Source organism: Gavialis gangeticus, unplaced genomic scaffold, assembly GCF_001723915.1.
Source record: "Gavialis gangeticus isolate Ggan-Ray unplaced genomic scaffold, GavGan_comp1, whole genome shotgun sequence".
NCBI lineage: Eukaryota > Metazoa > Chordata > Crocodylia > Gavialidae > Gavialis > Gavialis gangeticus.
The window spans coordinates 54,588,294-54,595,004 of NW_017729030.1; the positions used below are offsets into that span (position 1 = coordinate 54,588,294).

The 6,711-nt window shown below is 46.6% G+C and overlaps 1 long non-coding RNA gene across 1 annotated transcript in view; it reads left to right on the top strand.

Annotated features, from left to right (window-relative positions):
* Positions 1-6,446, top strand: part of LOC109301240 — a 105,184-nt gene extending 98,738 nt beyond the window's left edge. The window contains exon 3 of the long non-coding RNA XR_002098482.1: positions 6,375-6,446. This is a non-coding gene — a long non-coding RNA (uncharacterized LOC109301240). The remainder of the gene's footprint in view (positions 1-6,374) is intronic.
* The last annotated feature ends 265 nt before the right edge of the window (positions 6,447-6,711 follow it).

Genomic DNA, 6,711 nt, shown 5'->3' on the forward strand with positions numbered 1-6,711 from the left:
GTCTCTCAGGCCTGATCCTGAGAGGGAACAAATTACTAACCACTTTTCACAACCAGGCCTATGAACGTCACTTCATCAGTCTCCTCGGTATAGAAACTCATGGACTCAATATAGTACAGACAGTGGAATTCTGACACACTGCAACCTGCTGGACATCTGACTCTCCAGGTATTTTTACCAGCACTGCTACATCCCCTTTCCCTCCCCACCCCCCAGCTTGTCCCTCACCCCCTGATGCTTCCATTTTCATTTTCTCTGACTAGCTTTCTTGCCTGCATTGCGTGCCAGGCCAGCCTCTGGCTTCTTTACTATTCCTTCCATCCAGGACCAGGAGACTCACCAACTGCAGGTATTTCCTCAGCCTTACAAAGGGTTTTTCAATGCAAAAGCTGGCATCCCAGGCAGCTAAGCTGAGCTCACCAGGAGCCTCACAACTGCACTGCAACTAGCAAGCCTCAGGCCTGTCAAAGACGTGACAGATCTGGGCTTTCCCCAGCCAGGATTGTGTGTGTACGTGCATTAGCTGGAGGTTATGGCACCTTCTACCCACCTTTCGCCAGGGGATCATTAGTTTTGGCATTTATGGGGCTGCCACACCACCAGCCGCCTCAATAGTGCCTGCATGTCTGATGACAGCGGCCTGCCCCAGCCAGGAACATTGATCCCCTGCAACTTCTCTATTTGGTCCTCAAATTCCCTCACTATGGGGATCACCTGGTTAAGGAGGGCATCGCCAGTGCTAAGAGTCTCGGTGACCTTGAGGAAGAGCTTGAGGACCACCAAGATCTGGGAGATGGTACCCCACTCAGCTTTGCTTAGGAGCCACTGATCCCGATCTCCCCACCAAGGCCATCTCATGGATGGTCTTCTGTTGCTCCACCAGGCTTTTGAACATCAGGTATGTGGAGTTCTACTGAGTCTCCACATCCTGCATGATTTTGTGCTGCAGGATGCTCAACTCTGCCTGTTTCTCCTGCAGCATCTTTCCCCCCTTGGTGCTGCGGTGGAAGTAGCCTGCCACCTTCCTGCCTTTTGAAATCACCTGGCTTGTAGCAGTAGTGGTGGCAGCACCATCACCAGCAGCCCTTTTCTCCTCCAAGGCATCCCTGACTATGAGGTGCAGCCTGTGTGCCACAGAGTGGATGCCAACAAACTTGGGATCACGGACAGCCTTCACAATATTGGCCCCATTGTCAGTGACCATGAACCCCCAGGTGAGCTCGGCCTGCCCAACGAGCCACCCCTGCATCATGCAGTTCATGGCTCCCATTATCTCCTTTGCCATGTGAGATTCATCCAGCACCTCGGCTTGGAGGAGAGACCACTGATGGCCTGATTGATTGCACCAGTGCCCTGTGAGGGAGAGTTAGGTGTGATTGCCACCCCAGCTGCTCCGGTTATCGGAGGTGAAGTTCAAGGTTGCCTGCGGGCCTGCCTTGCGCAGCTCCTCCCTCAAGTACTCCCTGCATGCTTCATACAGGGAGGGCAAGACCATCCTGCTAAAGGTGGTGCATGTGGGCGCTTTGTAAGATGGGGCCAGAACCGGTATGAGCCACCTAACTCTGGTTGCTCAACTAAGGAGAAGGGCTGGCTGTCCAGAGCAAGCATCACCCCAATGGTCTGGGTGATTTTGCTTGCCTTTGCAACTTGCCCCCCTTTCCTGTCCACCTTTCCCCACTGTTCCAGGGTGACCTGCCTCTGTTTGGAGGAATGGGAGCTTTGGGGCCAGTGGGAGACTTGCTTTCCAGCACACTCACACTGGTGCCAGGCTGAGTAGCAAGAAGGGCAAGGGAGTGTTGCCTTCTGAGATACAGCAGCATTGCTGTGGTGGTGAAGTGTTTCACCTCCTTGCCCCAGCTGATGTGCTTTCAGCAGTGCTGGCAGATAGCAAACCTGGGGTCATCTGCCAGCTCAGAATGCTCCCACACTATGCTTCTCACTCACTTCTGTGTTGAGGGTGAGGATGCTGCCTTATCTCAGTCCTCAGCAGGCTGAGGTACAACAGCAGGAGGAGCTGCCTCAGCTGAGCCACTTGCCTCCACAACCTCAACTTCCTCCGAGGTGCTGCTTTCTGGAGGAGACCTGGGTCTAGGGGAACTTTGAGGGGTGTGGAGCACAAACTCTGATTCCCCCTTGGTCCCCAGAATTGCTTGAGCCAGGGCACTCAGCGCTTGTGGTTCCAGCTCTAGCTCCTCCTCTGGCAGTGGGAGGCTCATGCTGAAAGATGACATTGGGGTGGAGGAGACAGTAATTCTGCTGCTGGTGTCTATTTCTGGACTGAGGGGAGGTGGTGCAGATGCAGGGACGTCAGGTGCAGACACTGGTCCCACCTCCTTGCTTCCACTGGCAGCAGAAGTGTCGTGACTGTTTGAGAAGAGAATGTGTCTGTGTTTGGGCTGTGGGGGGGCTTGCAGCTCTAGCTCTGCATCTGGCACCTGCCTTTTTAGCATGCTTCATATTAATCTTTCCTGTGCTGCAAAAGGTGTGTGTGTGTCACTCCTTTTCTGTTGTGTGTTTTATTCCCTCTGTATTGCGTGTGTGCACTGGACTCTTCTTTGATTTTTTGGTTCAGGAACAATAAGTATTAAGAACTATGTAAAAAATGTATGCTGTCTGTCTGTCTACTTTTCCACTGTGATGTATTTATTTATGATGAATTATGAACGTGAAGTGTGACTCTGTTGTGTGTTTTATTCCCTCTGTTGTGTGCATGCACTGGACTCTGCTTTGATTATTAATAACTATATATGGTGTCTTCTGTGATGTTCTATTAATGTGAATGGGTGACTACTACTGTACTTCTTGTTCTTCTTCTGTGTTGTAATGTGTACCTAAAATGATATATCTCCTTCTTCTAAGACCCTGAGTTCTGTGTTAGTCTCAATCTCTGATTTCTGTATTGTCTACATCTCTTTGTAAACTAAACTATAATAATATTAATAACTAATAACTACTATATATAATCTCTCTTCTTCTCCTATGAATATCTGATTTTTCTTTTATGTGTGTATATTATAAGTGTGTGCATGCAAGCTGTGTTCCTCCCTGCACAGTGATGGATCCCACTGGCAGGGAAAACACTGAGCTTTCTTTTTTCAAAGTTTGCACAAAAAAAAGAGAGCAAATATCAATTGAAAGAAATGAATTGGATAGTATTAAGTAAAGAGATTCTAAGCTAAGCTAAGCTAAATCCTATCCACTCCTTTCTAAGAACAAAAAGGAGCAGGCAAGTTGCAACTGACTGACTATGAAGCAAGCCAGGTAGCACAGTACCTTGCTGACGTTGTCACTCACGCAGAAACAGCTCACAAAAGGCACAGTAAGCTTGCAAACAGAGGCTTTTATGCTGTTTCTATGTCCCTCCCTCCAGGCACTGTAATTGGAAGGGCAGTCAGAGAGAAATCCTGCTCACTGGCCACCGAGACATGTCAGTCCCCCCCGCCCCACTCCCCCTCCATCTTCTAAGTTTCTGTTTCTCCATACAGACAGTTCTCCGAATCACTGAATTTTTTCCGAATCTTCCGAATCCTTTCAGAAAGTCAAAAGCAACTAGTGATTTGATTCAGGCTCACAGATTTGGCCTCCAAATCACCCGAATCTTTTCCGAATCCAAATTGCAGTCCAAAGCTTTGCACAGCCCTAGTCTTGCTGTTCCTGTATTCCAGACAGGGATGTAATCTACATTTGAGATGCAAAATCAAATATAAACCAAAGCAGCACAAATTCATGGTGTGTTCCGCATAATTATATTTATGTACCTTGTGGAATTGGTAAAGGCTCCTCAACAGGTTAACTCTGTAGGCATTAGGCATTAGTCTTCTCTTAGAATGACGTATAAGCCAAAGAGAATCCCACGTGAAATTTGAAGAAAGCCAGAGCAGGAGAAGATAACTTTCATCCTGTGGTCTCCCCTTGGATGATTAGAGGTCTAGGAAATATGGTTTAGGAGGATAGGCTTAAAGAACTAGAATTATTTGTCTGGAGAAGAGAAAACTGAAGAGGGATTTCATAGACATTAGGGCTGGAAGGGACCTTGAAGATCATCAAGTCCAGCCCCCTGCCCCAGGAGCAGGAAATCAGCTAGGGTCAAACAATCCCAGCAAGATAAGCATTCAAACATTTTTTGAATGAGTCCAGAGTAGGTGCCTGCATGAGTTCTGGAGGGAGTCCGTTCCAGGCCTTGGGGGCTCAGACAGTAGAGAAGTTTTTCCTTATGTCCAGCCTAAAACGGTCACGGAGGAGTTTATGACTGTTGGTCCTTGTTTTCCCTTGGGGCTGTCTGGTGAACAGACTGCCCCCAGATCCTGATGCACACTCCTTACGTACTTATAGGCAGCCACCAAATCACCCCTGAGCCTGCATTTTTCTAGGCTGAAGAGTCCCAGGGCTCTCAACCTCTCATCATAAGACCTGTTCTCCTGCCCTCTGATCATGCACATGGCTCTCTTCTGGACTCTCTCAAGCTTCTTGGTATCCTTCTTAAATTGTGGAGCCCAGAATTGGATGCAGTACTCCAGCTGCAGCCTCACCAAGGCTGAGTACAGTGGGAGGATGACATCCTGAGATTTAAAAAGAGTGTTCAAATACCTGAAGGATGGTTATGGAGAGTATGGAGGTAGACAGTAGGGCTGTGCAAAGCTTCGGTCCCTGATTTAATTCAGCAGAGATTTGGCCCAATTCGGTGGCTGAATCTCCAAATCCGAATTGAATCAGAGGACCCTTTAATCTCTCTGAATTGAATTGGGACCCTCTGAATTGATTCGGAGAGATTCAGAAAGATTCAGAGATTTGGACATAAACACTGCTTTAAATGTTTTTTCTACGTAAGTCTAGGTAGCAGGTGGCTTGTGAATGCTGTGATGCTGGGGTGCATGGAGCTGCCCACAGGATTGCGGGGGACTCCGCAGTGTGCTTGGCAACAGATCCAGAAGTGGACCAGAAGCAGTTCTGGTCCACTTCCAGGTCCACCGGAGAGCGTGGAGGGGGGGCCCTCCCCCCCCCCCCAGTTCAGCAACTGGTGCCTTCTAGGTCTGGTCCCCCCTGTGGCCAATCACTGAGCTGGGGGAGTGTGGGGACCCCCCAGTGCACTCTCTAATGGACCCAGAAGTGGACTGGAAGTACTTCCAGTCCATTACCGGGTTTGCCACTGAGCACACAGGGCCTCCCCCCCCGCGCACTCCTGTGGGATGCTCCATCTGCCCCACCATCACAGCATTCACAAGCCGTAACTGGTACCTCAAGGTATGTAGAAAAAACATTTAAAGCTGTGTCTAAATCCAAATTGCTGATTCTCTGAATCAGCATCAAATCTTCAGATTCCCATTCGGCTGAATCGAATCAGGGACAGTGATCCAAATCAACGAATCAAATCACTGTGCCTGATTTGGGCTGAATATGATCGAATAGAGTCCATTTCACACATCTCTAGTAGACAGTTTTCTGTAGCTACAGGAGACAGAACTGGGAGCAATGATTTCAAATTGCATCAGGGGAAATGTAGAACTTATATTAGGAAGAACTTTCTCACTGGATTTAGGTTATCCAGAGAGGACATTTTTCATCCCAAGAAATTTTTAAGAGCAGTTTAGACAAACACATGTCTGGGATGACTTAATCAGAGATGATCCTGCCTTGAACAAGGGGTTAGACTAGATGACTGCCTGAGGTCCAGCCCTTTTTTTAAATGATTATGTCTAATCTGCTGAGACACATTTGAATATATCACAAGGGGAAATCCCCAGGGAGAGAGAAAGCATTTCTACATTTTTTCACATCTAAGTACTCTGGAGACTCTGGTTACACACTCAGTTCTTTGGAAAAATTAAGCCATAGAAGCTGGGGGTTTGGTTGTGGCCATGTTGGTCTAAGGACATAGGCAGGCAAGGTTCCTTTGGTAGATGTGATATCTTTTACTAGACCAACTGAGTAGTTGGAAAAAAGTTCTTTGCAAGCTTTTGGGTGCAATCACTCTTCTTTAAGGCATAGGGAGCCTCTGCTTTTCTGAGATCACCCAGAAGGTCCTTCACTGGATTGCCAGGGAACCCCTTGGAGATCTCAGAACAGCAGAGACTCCCCATGCCTGAAGAAGGGTGCTTGCATCTGAAAGCTTGCAAAGAATTTTTTTCCAACTACTTGGTTGGTCTAGTAAAAGATATCACATCTACTCAAAGAACCTTGTGCAAGCCATAGAAGGCCATTCTCATGGGGTGTGCAACACTTTAAAAATTTACCTGATATATTTAGGAACCTCATTTTAAGATCCTTTATAATGGCCAGAAACTTAATTTTAAGCTACTGTTCTGAAAAATCTGTATATTCCTTCCAACTTAAGGGGTTTTTTTTTTTTGTTTGTTTTTTGCTTTTTTTTTTCTCAGCAGGCCAAGATCATGCACAGACAAGTACAGAAAAACAATTCTTCTGATGAGGTTATGAAATCTAAGAACTACAGTTTCTAAAGACAGTTGAATAGAAATGTCAAGGTAGCATTTATCTTGAAATATAACACTCCAACTTTATTACCTTTCTGTTGTTATAACTTGTATAATATACTTACACTGTTTCTTTTGTTATACACAATCATGTACATGTACAAAGAATGTGATTCCATAATCCAGCAAAGGAAATACTGCCATGTTTTGAGTAAATAAATCCATAGCTACCCAGTATTTAGATATATTTGAAATCCCTAATAATATAAATATGTTGCAGGCA